The following is a 16,796-nucleotide window of genomic DNA, read 5'->3' on the forward strand; positions in this document are numbered from 1 at the left end:
TGCACGAAAAATCATTTCCATTTTTCTAGTGCCCAAAATGAGCTTTTTTTGTGAAGGACCTACCAAATATTTTTTGCAAAATTGTACCAAATCAATTTTCTAAAGTACTAGGAAATATTTAATGCACAATTGACAAAATGGTTTGGTGTCAAAAGTTTTGATCCACCTCTCGTGAAAAATACAAATTTCCGCCAATTCAGGTGGAAGCGGGTCAAATTTGAATTGCAGCTGCCTCATAGTTTGCTATTTATTTTTTCCAAAAATAATTTATAGTTACACAAGTACCTATTTAATCAGAAATACATGGTTTGGTGGCGATATGTCAAGGTTTGGACGGTGGACGAGGGCCCCAACTCTAGAGCGCGTAAACTCGCATGCCCGCCGCGTAGTCACCGTGTGGCCGTGGCATTGCCATTCGTTCTGGGCGGCCTAGGCATGTCTAGTGTGTTGGGCTGCTCCAGGTAGGTGCTAGGAAGAAAATTACAACATAAGATTCTCACGAGGAGACTGACCGATGCTCAAACATGAATTAGCAGCCAAGTGTTTGATTAGCGGTACGGGAAATGCACATGGCTAGTGGGCGTGAGTTTTGGCTGAGGATGATTAGTTACTAAGAAGACTGTCTTCACAAATTTTCAACTCCAAAGAAGGAGCCTAGGTGGTACTTTCTTTTTAAAGTACCACACTGGACATAAATACGAATGTTGAAGCTGGGCTCAAAATAATGAATGGATCGAGATGGCATTTGCTGGAGATGGTTATTTGGGCATAGGAAAGCACTGTAGAAAATGGATACTATTTGGACATGCCAAAATGGTACTTCCTTCACAATGCTCTTCTCTAGACAGAAACTTCGGAAAATTAGTGAGAGAAATTGGCTAAATGAAATGAGTTAAAATTTGGTGTAGGTAAGTTACATAGGCATATAGATTATGTGGAAAAAATTCAACTCATTAGGATATGCATAGCTAGTACTTCTTTGTCAAAGGTTCTAGGTGGAACAAAACTTTGGAAATTTCCCGAGGAAGATTTACTGGGCAAATAGAGCTGAATTTTGTCATGAGGCAATGATTTGGATAGTAAAGAGTGCCCAAAAATTGTGAGGGCAACCAAGAAGATATAAATAGCACTTCCTTCACAATGCTCTTCTCTGGACAAAAACTTCGAAAAATTAGTGAGAGAAATTGGCTAAATGAACTGAGCTCAAATTTGGTGTAGGTAAGTTACATAGGCATATAGAATATGTGGCAAAAATTCAACTCATTAGGATATGCATAGCTAGTACTTCTTTCACAAAGGTTCTAGGTGGACAAAAACTTTGCAAATTTGTCGAGGAAGATTTACTGGGCAAATGGAGCTGAATTTTGTCATGAGGCAATGATTTGGATAGGAAATAGTGCCCAAAAATTTTGAGGGCAATCAAGAATATATAAATAGCACTTCCTTCACAAAGTGTTTTTCTGAATAGAATAGGAAAATGAATATTGTTGAATTATTTTTGAACTAGGCAAGCAAGGTTTTTTACATATTTGACGAAGATATGACCCAAAGAATTTATGTGATTTTTTTGGGAATTTTGGGAATGACAAAAATATAGGTTGCTTTACAACCTAGGGAAAAAACTGACACATGGACATGACACATAGGCAAAACTGATGAGGTGGCGCCTAGTCATAGCAACCCACCATAATTTACAAGGTTATGACCATCTATATTGGATATGATCAGCTAGAAATAAGGTAGCGGACCAGTGCTATCTGCTTTATCACCATTTCTGTAAGGAAATTACGACCTTTCTGACCAAAATGGTCGTTATAGTTTAGGGTTTGGAGCCCCCCGAACAGCTTTTGACCAATTGGTCTTAAATGGTCATATATCTATGACCAATTCTTCCAGGATCGCTGACAGAAGGTCACTAGTTGACATATTTCTTGTAGTGGCTGGAGGGAAAATATGCTCTTGCCCATGTCCCACCTCGAGACGGAGGCGTTCTGTCCCGAAAGTCCTCACCTTACTTTTTTTCTAGGTCAAAAGACCTTATATACTAGAAGATTGGCACTGGAGGTGGGCTGGGCTGCCCACAACCCACCAGGGCGTGCTTGGAGGGGCGGCATGCCCTGGTGTCTTGTGGGCACAGGGTAGCCACCCTTTGATAGTTCTGTCCTCCAATATTTATTATATATTCCAAAATAATTCTCCGTAAAGTTTCAGCTCATTTGGAGATATGCAGAATAGGTATCTCTGACATAGCTTTTTCAGATCCTGAATTCCAGCTGCCGGTATTCTCCCTCTTTGTCTAAACATTGCATATTATGAGAGAAAATGCATTAGAATTACGCCATAAAGTGTTATTAAACATAAAAACATTAAAAATAACTGTAGGAAAACATGATGCAAAATGGACGTATCAGTAACCACAAAATGTGAAATTATAATGTATAAATGTGAAACTAATTATTTCAAAAGAGAGAAATATGTTTTTTCAAAAATGAGTAACTAAAATATATGTGATTTTGTGAAACATAACAGTGAAATGTAAAAAGTAGGTTCTAAATTGTGAAAATATTAACAACGAAATGTGACATTACAATGTATAAATGTGAACCTGATTATTTCAAATGAGTGAAATATTTTTTTCATAAATATGTAATTGAAATATATGTGATTTTCCTGGATCAAGCCAGTGTAATATGAAATGTAGGTTCTGAATTATGAAAGAGTAACTATAGAAAGTGAAATTCTATTGTATCATTTGTGAAACTGATTGTTTGAACATGTGTAATAATTTTTTGAAAAGAGTGAAATATGTTATTTGAAAAATGTGCAATTTAAATAGGTCCTTTTTATTTGTGAAGCAAGCCCGTGAAAAGTAAAATGTAGGTTCTGAATTGTGCAATAGCCACTACAGAAAGTGAAATTGTAATGTATCATTGTGAAATAGATTATTTTGATATGTGAAATATATCTTCAAAATCAAATATGGTTAAAAATATATTCAAGATTGATCTCATTTTAAAGGTATTGGTGCAAGGAGTTCAAATATAAAAAAAGTTTCACAAATGAATATATGGTTTAAAAGATAGGGTCTTTTACATCTGTATCCCTAACTAGAATCCACTACTCATATTTTCCCCTAATTTTGAAGTGTGCTCAAATTTGCCCCTCTGCCGTTAGGTGCACTTATATAAATGCCCTTCCGTGCTGTTTCAGTCCAGTCAAAGGGGTTTGATCTCTATCTGAATGTTTCTGGACAAGTTACCCCTGACTCCATGTGTAAGTGAGAGATAGGTGACGAGAGAGATTTATTTTTTCTCGGTAGGTCCCACCTGTAAGTGGCATGTCCATATAGGGGCAAAAATGTCTAGCAGAAGTTCATATAGCGGTTAAAGCCCTTTGACTGGATGTTAACGGCACCAAAGGGCATTTCTATAAGTGCACTTAACGGTGGAGAGGAAATTTGAGCATGCTTCGAAATTAGGGGCAAATCTGAGTAGGTGGTTCAAGTTAGGTATAGAAATGCAAATGGCCCTAAAACATATGGATGTTTTAAATTAGCAAGAGGAATAAATGGTTGGATTTATTGTGTGGGAGCAGAAAAAGTGTTTTTGCCACACTACCAAGAATGCATGTGAAGTACAATAGTGGGGGCCAACTGTTGAAGAGAGACGGTGGAACTACGAAGATGGGAAATCCAGAAAAGGAATGTAATACAAAGATACTTGGCCCACATAGTGTTAGATTGAAGCTCCCTATTGGACACCACCTTGCCGGTAGGTAGTGCAACCACGCATTTTACATTTCATGTGGAATGGTGGTTCGGTTGCGGCTAACGACCGACAGGGGCGCTTGGAGAGATGACATTGTAGCAGTTCCTTGTCCAGGTCGGCGTGGTCCGGGGATCTGGCGCCGGCCAGGCACCTCTGTCGGTCAGCACGGTACATGGATAGATGAACCCCGCGCAGTAGGGGCAACAGCTTGGCCTAATGATGTACCATATGGAACCGGCCAACGGCATGTTCCCAGTGATAGGCGACGACAGGGGTTCGTCCCCAACGGGTACGCAGGGATGAGCGTGGTGCCGCCGCCTCCTCCTCGTCAAGGTGGGTTGGGCATCATGAGCCCCGTATCGTCAGACGAGAGGAGCGCCATGACGCAAGCTGAGATGATGAACTACATGGGCGACAGAGTGATGATGGATAACGGTGACGCCTGGAAACACGACACCCCAGAGGATCAGTCCCGCAAGGGGAGCATCGAGCGTCGCCACCGCCGCATGATCAAGAACTGTGAGTCAGCCGCACAATCGCATGCCAAATAGGTACTTAGCTTGCTGCCAAAATTTTTGGTTTTTAAACAATGCTATTTCTGCAACGGTAGTAACAAGGTTGGTGACACGTATGCACTATATTTTTTAATCCTACATGCTTATACCGTGGATCTTGAAGCTAAACTGAACCACCTCAAGTATGAGAAAGCTCTTCTGAAAGGTGAGGAGGTACAGAGCTGCTGACTGGTGAAAACCATCAGATAATTTAGTTTTCTTATTCTTTTCAGTTCTTACTGTTATAAAATAGTTTCATTGTTTTGTTGTAGAAGACGATTCTGCTGACCAAGAAATAAATGGTACATACATTTTCCCACCATCGCATGAAAATCCTCCTACACCCGTGATCACTTGCCAATTGCTTGTAACAATCTAATTGCTAAGTCTTAACACAGTTAATGTGTGTGTGCTGATGAAACCACCTTATCGTCGCGATCTTTTTTTTATAGCTGGGGGAGAAGATGACGGAATAGTCCAAGGAGATCGCGAACTCCAAGAAAGGTGGCGCCCTATCGCGGCATAACAGAAGCTACACCTGGTGAATGGTGACCCGCCATTCAGCTTCCATAGTCGTCCTGGCAGGAGGATGAGAATGAATTGTAGTGTTGATAGCAATTACCTTCCCTTTTAGGAGCGGGGTCGTATAGTAATTTACTAGTAGTAGTTAAAACCCATAAGTACCCAAATGTGAGTGTTTATCTGGTCAAGAAAGTGACTTGTGTGTTGTTCTTACTGTTTATAGGTATATCTGTTTGTCAGAAGCTTCCGACAAATGGAACAAAAGAAAATTAGCAATATGTTGATGTGTACTCGCGCTTTAATATGATGCGATGCAATTTGTGTGATCCATTTCTGATGTGTGTGTTTGGGGGGGGGGGCTCTTCTCATTTGCTCTCTTATGAAGAAGTGGAGATGACACATGAGTTGATTTAGTCATGTAAGCGGTCTTTTCCGCGTTGGTGAAATTTGATCCATTGAAACAGCTTTTAAGTCCAGTGAAATCTAAGCTATTCAAATAAGTGGTCACGTAGGATCCCATGAGACTTCACGATGGTCACCCATCATAATGCTTGGGTAGTCAATTCCCTTTCCCCTCTATCATGACTCGTTGCGTCAGGGTCTAACTAGCTTTCAGTTGCCTCCCTGGTTGGCCAACCATGACGGAGATTATCAACCTTCATATTATTATGGTTGTGTCCATCGGGGGCCAGGGGTAATCCTCTTTTTCTCAGAAAAATCCTCCTATACTCACCATCATTTGCCAATTTGTTGCAACAATATAATTGCCAAGTCTTAAAATAGTTAATGTGTGTGTGTGTGCAGATGATAACACCCTATGGTCTTGATTTTTTTACAGCTGGTGAAGAAGATGGAGTAGTCAAAGAAGAATGTCAGAGCCAACAAGGGTGACTAATGTGGCTTAGACTGTGTTGGTATTCCCCCAATGTGGAAGGGATGATGCAGCACAGCTACGGCAAGTATTTCCCTCAGTTATGAAACCAAGGTTCTCGAACCAATAAGAGAACCAAGCAACGCTATGTAAACGGTACCTGCACACAAAGAACAAAACCTCGCAACCCAACGCGTAAGAGGGGTTGTCAATCCCTCCTCAGTAGAAGATAGATTAAATGGTATGAGTTTGGATAAATAGATCGGAATAAAACACGATATAAAATATGCAAATAAAAAGTGCATCAAGGTATTTTTGGGTTTTTGGAATAATAAATCTGAAAACAAATACGGTAAAATATAGATGGGAAAGCAATATGATAAAAGATAGACCCGGGGGCCGTAGATTTCACTAGTGGCTTCTCTCGAGCAAATAGCATACGGTGGGTAAACTAATTACTGTTTGGCAATTGATAGAAGAACAAATAATTATTACGATATCCAAGGCAATGATCATTATATAGGCATCACATCCAAGATGAGTAGACTGAAATGATTCTGCATCTACTACTATTACTCCACACGTCGACCACTATCCAGCATGCATCTAGTGTATTTAGTTCATGGAGAAATGGAGTAATGCAATAATGGCAATGACATGATGTAGACAAGATCTATTCATGTAGGTATAGACCCCATCTTGTCATCCTTAATAGCTACGATACATACGTGCCTTGCTACACTTTCTGTCACTGGGTGAGGACAATGTAAGATCGAACACATCACAAAGTACCTTTTCCCATGGCAAGCAAAATTGATGGAGTTGGCATGACTAAACCAAAGATTTGAAAAAGAAATACGAGGTTATAAATAATCATGCATATAAGAGATCAAGGAAGACTAAAATAATATTCATGGATAGAGATCTGATCATAAGCTCGAACTTCATCGGATCCCAACAAACACACCGCAAAAAGTCATTACATCAAAGAGATACCCAAGACCATTGTATTGAGAATAAAAAAGAGAGAGGAAACCATCTAGCTACTGCCTACGGACCCGTAGGTCTATGGTGAACTACTCACGCATCATCGGAGAGGCACCAATGAGGAAGATGAACCCCTCTGTGATCGTGTTAGATTGGATCTCGTGGTTCTGGAACTTGCGGTGACTGGAATTGTGTTTCGTCTGCTCCCCTATGGTTTCTGGAATATCTGGGTATTTATAGAGCTGAGAGGCGGTGGAGAGGACCTCCGTGGGCCCCACGATACATCAGGGTGCGCCAGGGGCCTCCGGCATGCCCTAGTGTATCATGGGCCCCACGGGCCTCCCCCTAGGTGCTTACTTGCTCCCAAGTTGTTTTCTGGTCCAAAAAAGTCTCCAAAAAGTTTTGCTGCGTTTGGACTTTGTTTGATCGGGATATTCTACGAAGTAAAAAATAAGCAAAAAAAAGCAGCTCGCACTTGGCACTATGTCAGTAGGTTAGTCCAAAAAATGATATAAAGATTATATAAAATGATTGTAAAACATCCAAGAATTATAATATAACAGCATGGAACAATCAAAAATTATAGATATGTTGGAGACGTATCAGCATCCCCAAGCTTAATTCCTGCTCGTCCTCGAGTAGGTAAACGATAAAAAACATAATTTTTGATGTGGAATGTCGCCTAAGATGTTCAACACATATTCATTTCTTTTGTAGCATGGACATTTGGAGTTTTAGATGGTTCAAAGCAATAGTCTATATTTGACATGAAGACTACAATACTCAAGCGTATCAATAAGCAACCATGTCTTTCAAAATATCAACACTAAAGAAAGTTATCCCTAGCCCATCATGCTCAATCATTGATCCATTCATGAAACACACTCGAATATTATCTACATCCAATGCACAAGTATGATCATAGTGCCCCTTAGTTGGTGCTTTATAAGAGAAGATGGAGACTCAAATAAAATAAAAAATGCATAAAGTAAATAGATAGGTCCTTCGTAGAGGGAAGCAGAGATTTGTAGAGGTGCCAGAGCTCAAAGCTTAAACTGAGAGATAAAATATTTTGAGAGGCATGCTTTTCCCATCAACGAAAACGACCGAGTAATTCCCAACACTTTCCATGCTAGATATATCATAGGTGGTTCGCAAATATAAAATAAAGTTTATTCCTTTTTACACCATTCTTTCACTCTCCATGGCTAGCCGTATCCAAGGGTACCGTCCATACCAACACTTCCCAAGGAATCTATTACTCCCTCCGTCCCAAAATAAGTGACTCAAAAGTGACTCAACTTTGTACTAACTTTAGTACAAAGTTGAGTCACTTTTGAGTCACTTATTTTGGGACGGAGGGAGTATTTGACAAAATAAAGTAAATTTATTTTTCATTTCAGGAGTGGGCATACCTATTACCACCGTACTCTCATGCAATGACAAGTGAATAAACACTCATCTTGAGAATGACACATCTAGCATGGAAAATATTGGCCACCCCCTGCCGCTTCATGAGCGGTATGGGCACACAAAAAGGAAAATCATTTTGAAAATTAGAGTCGGCACATACAAATTTACTTAGAATGGCACGGAAATACCACATATGGGTAGGTATGGTGGACTCATATGGCAAAACTAGGTTTAAGGATTTTCGATGCACAAGTAGTATTTCTACTTAGTACAAGTGGCGGCTAGCAAATAGATTGAGAAGCACCCAACCAAGAAACAAAAATTCTCATAAACAGGCATTAAGCATAACTAACACCGAATAATGCACCACAAGTAGGATGTAATTTCATTACATAGCTATTGACTTTCGTGTTTGCATAGGGAATAACAACCCTTAACACCAATATTCTTACTAAAGCATAATTACTCACCAATATGACTCACATATTACTATCATCATATCTCAAAACTATTACAAGGAATCAAGTTTATTTCGTCCAATGATCTTCATGAAAGTTTTTATTATATCCCTTTTGAATAACTATCACTTTGGGACTAGTTTCATATATTGCCATTGCTTTTGACAAGCTCAAATAAATTTTAGTGAAGAACATGAGCATAAAAATTTTCATCTCTCAAAATAATATAAGTGAAGCATGATAGAATTTCTTCAAAAAATTACTAACTCTCAAATAAATATAAGTGAAGCATGAGAGTATTTCTTCAAAAATAATAATAAAGCACGCCCTGCTCAAAAAGATATAAGTGAAGCACGAGAGCAATTCCATAGCTCAAAAAAATTAAGTGAAGCATAAAGAGAAATTCTAACAAATCATAGCATAGTTTTGGCTCTCTCAAATAGGTGTGTCCATCAAGGATACTTGTGACAAATTAAAAAAAAGCAAAGACTCATATAATACAAGACACTCCAAGCAAAACTCATGATATATGACAAATAAAAATATAGCTCCAAGTAAAATTACCGATGATCATTAGAAGAAAGAGGGGATGCCTTGCGGGGCATCCCCAAGCTTAGTTGATTGGTTCTCCTTGAATATAACCTTGGGGTGCCATGGGGCATCCCCAAGCGTAGGCTCTTGACACTCCTTATTCCTTCATCCATCATGATCTCACCCAAATCTTGAAAACTTCAATCACACAAAACTTAACAAAACCTTCGTGAGATCCGATAGTATAAGAAAACCAATCTTTACTTCAAGTACTGTTGCAAACTCATTCGTATTTTGTTATTGCATTATACCTACTGTATTCTAACTTTACCATGGCTTATACCCTCCAATACAGACCATAGATTCATCAAAATAAGCACACAATGCAAAGAAAACAGAATCTGTCAAAAACAGAATAGTCTGTAAAGATGTGAATTGTTCTCATACTTCTGTAACTCAAAGATTCTGAAAAATTAGGACAACATAGGCAATCCATATATCTATCTTGTGAAAAAATTTAGAAGTTTTCATCGCTTCTGTGAATTTTAACAATTCTGCTACTGGACGTAAAAGTTTCTGTTTTTTAGCAAGATCAAATCAACTATCACCCAACATGATCCCAAAGGCTTTACTTGGCACAAATACTAATTAAAACATAAAAAGTAAAATCATAACAGCATCATAATTGTTCAAACACTCAAGAACAGAAAAAAGGCAAAAACAAATTTTATTCATTTGGTTTATCCCCCTAGCTAGGCATAAGATTTTATTGATGCTCACATGAAAGATAAAAGTTGAAACACAAATAGAGCATCATGTAGCATGCAAAAAATACATTTAAGTCTAACATACTTCCTATGCATAGGAATTCTATAAGCAAACAAATTATCAAGACAAGAAATATCTAGCATATGCATAGAAGAACAAAGAAACAATAGCAATCTCAACATGAAGAGAGGTAATTTAGTAACATGAAAATTTCTACAAACATATTTTCCTCTCTCATAATAATTACATGTAGGATCATATTCAAACTCAAGAATATAGCTATCATATGAAATTTTCTCTTCATGACCCACATGCAAAAAAGTCTTATAATCTTCAAAGATAGTGGGATTAATATCAACTAAAGTCATGACCTCTCTGAACCCACTTTTGTCAAAATTTTCATAAGATTGAACACTGTCCAAATATGTGGGATTATTTTTACCTAAAGTTGACGCTCTTCCAAACCCACTTCCAACATTATTGCAAACATTATTATCAATTTCATATTCATCATGAGGCTTAAATAATTTTTCCAAGATCATAAGAAGCATTATCACTTCAATCATGATCATTACAATGAGTAGTGGATATAACAAAATCATCATCCCCAAGCTTGGGGTTTTGCATATCATTAACACAATTGACATTAATAGAATTTAGAGTAACATCATTGAAATCGTGATTTTCATTCGAGGAGCTACCGTTGTCGGTGTTCTGGGAATGTGTGTACCCAGACTTGCCTGCCTGCGGCCCATGGCGTGGCTCCATCAACGATTTGGTTGGCCCCAGCTTCAACATCGACAACTCAAGACCCTCGCGAGGGGCCAAGCCTCGCGAGGTGGACGACACCAAGAGCTCCAAAGGGAGCAGCCTCCGCAGGCTGCCTCCCGAGGAGCGGAGATTTCCATGCAAGCCTCACCTCACGAGGTTCGGGTGACGTGGGCCATGACTACCAAGGCCAGGCGGGCGCCAGCGGGCGTAGCATACCCGTTTCCTCTTTGGTGCTAAGAAGGAAAGCGCATGCGCGGAGTCCTGAGGAATCAGCCAAAGGTTTCCATTCCCATGCAACAAGACAAAGACAACCTACTCAACGGGACGGAGGTCATCACCGAGCCAACTGCGGCGTCATGACTAGAGGCTTTTGCAAGCAAAGACTACTTTCATCAGGATAAGATGTATTAGTTGTCTTCCTTCGAATTTGGCCGTTGTGGGATCCCTTCCCGCCTTCATTTGGGAAGAGGACCAAGGCCACTATAAATAGGACCTAGCCACCACCATGGAGAAGGGAGGAGAGATCGGTTACATTCCACCCTCACCAGCTCACTTGAGCTCAAGAAAACACCTCCTGAGGTGGTTCCCCACTATACTAGTTCATCCTCAGTGTAACACCCCGAGACCGATATGCCAGGTGTCTTCCAGTTATTCGTCGCTGTTGCCATGTCATGTGCTTGTGTGTTGCATTTTGCCATGTCATCATCTGCATTTCATCTGCATATTTTTCAAAACTTGCATCGCGTTCGGGTTCCCCCGGTTCTCTCCGTTATCCGTTCTGAACCAACCACATTCGCACGCGCCCGTCGCCCCTCTCAGACCTTGTTTCGTGAGGCAGGAGAAAAACATTCTCGGAATGGGACGAGATTTGCCGAGTGGCCTTCGTATATCACCAGTAGACCGCCCGTAAAATTTCGTTCCATTTGGAGGTCGTTTGATGCCCCAACGGTTAACCAAGTTAAACGACCCCCCCTTATCTTTGCAGCCCATCACCTCTTCCCACAGCCCACCTATACCATCGAACTCCCCTACATGCTCTCCGCCATTCGATCACAATCGTCTGGGCGAAAACTGCTCCTCATTTGGAGTCTCCTAGCTCCCTCTACCTATAAATATGTGCATCCCCGTGAAATTTCGTGCAGATGAAACCCTAGCCTCTCCCCCTCTGCGTCGCCGGACATGTCCTTCTACGCCGGACACTTCGCGCCGCCGCCCCAGACCAGTGGCCGCCCGCCACGTGGCCTCCTCCTCTGCCCGCCGCCGCCGGCCCGCGTCAGGCCCGCGTGGCCCGATCCGCGCGCCGTCGCTCGCCCACGGGTGCCCCGCCGCCGCGGCCCGCGTCCCGCGCCGGCGCCCCTCCGCCGTCCAGCCCCGCCGCCGCGGCCTTCGCCCCGCGCTGGCGCCCCTCCACTGTCCAGCCCCACCGCCAGTCGCCGCCCCGTGCGCCGCCTCCGCGCCTGACCCCGCCGCCGGTCACCTCGCTGCCCGGCACTGGCGACCACCGCCGCTCGGCCGCGCCTCTCCCTCCACCGCCGAGCCACACCATGCCTCTCGAGCATCGTCGTCCGCCTCCGGCCGTGCCGCCCGGCTTCCACGCCGCCGTCGCGCTCCTCGCCGCCGCCGCGCCAACCGCCCCCGCCGCAACCGCCGTCTCCGACCACGGCTGCCGCCGCCCTCGATCCGGTCCCCGGCGTCGTTCCCGCCCCCCCTCCGACGTCATCCGCTCGGCCTCGCTGTCGCCATGAAGTCGTCGCTGCCGCCCTGGTCGGGAATCGAGCGGAGGAGCCGCTCGATCCGGCGCCCCATTGACCGCGCCTCGCATGGGCCCCAGCGCCCCGGCCCAGTGTCCTGTCCGGCCCAGTGCCCCGGCGCAGCCCCAGCCTGCCTCCTCCCTCGTCAAGGGCCGAAGCCCAGGGTGAGCAGCCCCTATCCCGCGCCCTATGCGCCATATAGCATTTTTGTGCCTGTTCCGTTTTTTTTCAAAAATCTGCCAAGTCCCAGATTTGCTACATAATGTGTGCATGTTTGGATGCTTGTAACTTCCTGCTAGTAACTCCGTTTTGTATGTATGATATATCAAAATGTTCATTGTGAGATGCACTTCACTTCATTACATTGTGGCATGCTTGTTTGAGTCTATCTTGATGCCCTAATCATCGTTTCAAGAGTGCTATATGATGTTAACCTGCTCAGACTGTTATAACTCGCTGTTTTGTCATTTTCGTTGCATTTTGTGTGTGCATCCTTTGAGCATGATGTCTACATGTTTTAGGAGCATATTCATGCCATATTTACAGCGGTGCAATCCGTGTATTCTTGTAACTCTTATAGTGAGTGCATCAAGCTCGTGAAGTAGGGTACTTATTGTTACTGTTTTGGTAGGTTGAAACTGCTATACTATGATGCTACGTTTGATTGAAGCTACCATCCATTATATGCATAATCTGGAGATGTTCACTAAGGATGTTTTGTTATACCTGTTATGCTCTATACATACATGCCCTTGGTTGATATTATGGCCTGCTGTAGCTTGTTGTTATCTTGCTCCAAAGTTGCTAAATAATGTTGCTGTCAGTCTGTTAACATGAAGTTCAGTTTTGCCATGTGTTTTGCTAGTGATCCTTCTACCCTATGACTATGCTATTGCTATTTTTACTGTTGGTCACCTTTTCATGCCATGTAATGTTGTGTAGTGAGCTGTACAAGCTCACCAACATGCCTACTTATCGTTGTTTCTGCCATGTACTGTTATTTTCACTAGGTCTGAATCTGTCATATCATTTGCCATGTTTGCATGGATGCTACCATCTTTTCTATTGATCTTTGGAACAATTTCAGTAAGGAAGTGTTGTTAAGTGCTTTTAGTACTAGCATGCCATGCTTAAGTTTTCCAGGATAGCTTGCTGTAATTTGTAGTTTGCTAGCTCTAAACATTGCAACCTGATGCTATTTCTATCATGTCCAGTGAATTTCTGCTAAGTCTGTGAAACTGTTATTATTCGCAATATTGCCATGTCCTTTGGAGCATGTTCTAGTGGTTTCTGGAGATAGCTCACTGTTCATATTTTATTAAGCTTCATTTGTACATCACGCCCATGCCTTTTGTTTTCATGTTGAGGTGTTCTAGCATGTTGTTTTGATGTTTGCAAAGTGCCTACTTGCTGTTTTGGACAGATTGTGGTTATATCTTATTTGGAGTGTATGTGTTGCACCGTTGCTCCGTTTTGAGCATGCTCTATATGAAACTTGCTTAGAATTGCATGTAGTTTCATCATGCCATGTTGCATCCATGTTTTGAGTGCGTTTGATTGATGTTTGAATGTGTTTTGCATCAATGCCATGTTTAACTTGTTTTGCTCATATCTTCTAGGCCGTAGCTCCGAATTAAATGAACTTAATATGAAACTTGACTAGAATTTCGGGTAGATCATCTTGGTGCATTTTAACTTGCTGTTTAACAACTTGAACATAATTTATTCAGATCTGGTCCAATTTCGAAATTTGCATATGAGGACTTACCGGATTTGTTATATGTTGTTTCCGGCCTCATTTAAACTTGCTTTGATGTGTTGCTCTTGTATGCATCATCTCTTGCCATGAGTAGATTCATGTAGCCTTTGTCATGCATCATGCTTGGTTGTGCATCATGTCATGTTTATGTGTTGTATGTTTACCATGTGTTTGCTTCTTTCCGGTTGTGCTTCTTCTCGATAGTTCCTGTTTCGTTGCGATCGTGAGGATTCGTTCGACTACGCTTGGTTCGTCTTCATCCGTTCGTCTTCTTCATGGACTCGTTCTTCTTCCAAGCAGGATTTCAAGTAAGATGACCGCTACCCTGGATCTCACTACTATCATTGCTATGCTAGTTGCTTCGATCTACCGCTATGCTGTGCTACATATCACCTGTTGTTCAAGCCTCCCATATTGCCATGTCAGCCTCTGACCTTTTCACCCTTCCTAGCAAACCGTTGCTTGGCTATGTTACCGCTTTGCTCAGCCCCTCTTATAGCATGGTTAGTTGCAGGTGAAGTCGAAGATTGCTCCATGATGGATAAGATTATGTTGGGATATCACAATATCTCTTATTTAATTAATGCATCTATATACTTGGTAAAGGGTCGAAGGCTCAGCCTTATGCCTGGTGTTTTGTTCCACTCTTGCCGCCTTAGTTTCCGTCATACCAGTGTTATGTTCCTCTATTTTGCGTTCCTTACGCGGCCGGGTGTATGGGACCCCCTTGACAGTTTGCTTTGAATACAACTCCTCCAGCAAGGCCCAACCTTGGTTTTAACATTTCCCACCTAAGCCTTTTTCCCTTGCGTTTCCGGAGCCCGAGGGTCATCTTTATTTACCCCCCCCCCCCCGCCCCTGGGCCAGTGCTCCTCTGAGTGTTGGTCCAAACTAGAGCACCGTGCGAGACCGTCCCTTGGCAACTTGGGTTATGTTGGTACTCGTATGCTTAGCTTGTCCGGTGTGCCCTGAGAATGAGATATGTGCAGCTCCTATCGGGATTTGTCGGCACATTCGGGTGGTCTTGCTGGTCTTGTTTAACCATTGTCGAAATGTCTTGTAACCGGGATTCCGAGACTGATCAGGTCTTCCCGGGAGAAGGAATATCCTTCGTTGGTCTTGACAGCTTATAATGGGCTAAGTTGGGGCACCCCTACAGGGTTTAAACTTTCGAAAGTCATGCCCGCGGTTATGTGGCAGATGGGAATTTGTTAATATCCGGTTGTAGAGAACTTGACACCAGATTCGAATTAAAATGCATCAACCGTGTGTGTAGCCGTGATGGTCTCTTCTCGGCGGAGTCCGGGAAGTGAACATAGTTTGTGTTATGTTTGAACGCAAGTAGTTTCAGGATCACCCCTTGATCACTTATAGCTTCTCGACTGTTGCATTGCTTCTCTTCTCGCTCTTATTTGCGTATGTTAGCCACCATATATGCTTAGTTGCTGCTGCAACCTCACCACTTATCCTTTCCATTCCTATTAAGCTTTGCTAGTCTTGATACCCATGGTAATGGGATTGCTGAGTCCTCGTGGCTCACAGATTACTACAACAACAGTTGTAGGTACAGGTATAACGATGGTCATGACGCGATAGCGATGCTTGCTTGTTTTGAGTTCTTCTTCTGCTTCGTCGTTCAGGGGATAGGTTCCTAGTCGGCAGCCTGGGCTAGCAGGGTGGATGTCGTTTGAGTTTCTGTTTGTGTTTCATTCGTAGTCGGATGTTGCTCTTATGTATGATGATGTTGTATTTGTGTGGCATTCTATGCCTCTTGTATGTATCCCCAACTATTATGTAATGATTCAATGTAATGATATCCACCTTGCAAAAGAGTCTCCAATATGCGCTTCTATCCTTGGTGGGACCTTTGAGTTCCTTTAGGATAGGGCCGCATATTGGGCATGACACTCAACCCCTCGAGGCCAATCCACCACAAAGCAGGAGTAGGCTTTTACACCACAAGGTGGCCCGAACCTGGGTAAACTGTTGTGTCCCACTTTCCCTTGAGTTCGACGAGCTAGGCTATGAGATTTGCGAGTAGGCAGACTGGGGAGGTTGAGATCTCCGCACGCACCCCAGAGTTCAGACCTCTCAAGGGTTTGCGAAACCCAAAATCCGACAACCGTCAATCACTTCATAAATTTCTTCTTTTAACACTTCATCGCAATTTTCAGATTCACGAATTTCAAGGAAAACTTCATAGAGATAATCAAGTGCACTCAACTCACTAGCAATTGGTTCATCATAATTGGATCTTTTGAAAAGATTAGAAAGTAAATGAGGATCCATATCAATAGATTTTTTAGCAAGCGAAGATGCAAGCAAATAGAAGACACATGGCACACAAGCAAAGATAGCGAACGAACAAAAAGGCAAACAAAAGGAAGGCAAGTAAAAAGGCAAATATTTTTGTGCTTTTTGCTAAAACGTTTTAGAAGTGGGGAAGATGGAAACAAGAGACAAATGGCAAATATTGTAAATTGCAAGGAGATGAGATTGTGATTAGGAACCTGATAGATGTTGATGATGTCTCCCCAGCAACGGCGCCAAAAATTTCCTTCTACGTGGCTTAAACTGTGTTAGTATTTCCCCAAGGTGGAAGGGATGATGCATCACAGCTACGGCAAGTATTTCCCTCAGTTAT

At 42.3% G+C, this 16,796-nt stretch overlaps 1 pseudogene; it reads left to right on the forward strand.

The window, feature by feature from the left end:
- Positions 1–16,796, forward strand: part of LOC123067663 (bZIP transcription factor ABI5 homolog) — a 31,697-nt pseudogene that overhangs the window by 10,808 nt on the left and 4,093 nt on the right.

This window comes from Triticum aestivum, chromosome 3B (assembly GCF_018294505.1).
Source record: "Triticum aestivum cultivar Chinese Spring chromosome 3B, IWGSC CS RefSeq v2.1, whole genome shotgun sequence".
NCBI classification, from domain to species: Eukaryota; Viridiplantae; Streptophyta; class Magnoliopsida; order Poales; family Poaceae; genus Triticum; species Triticum aestivum.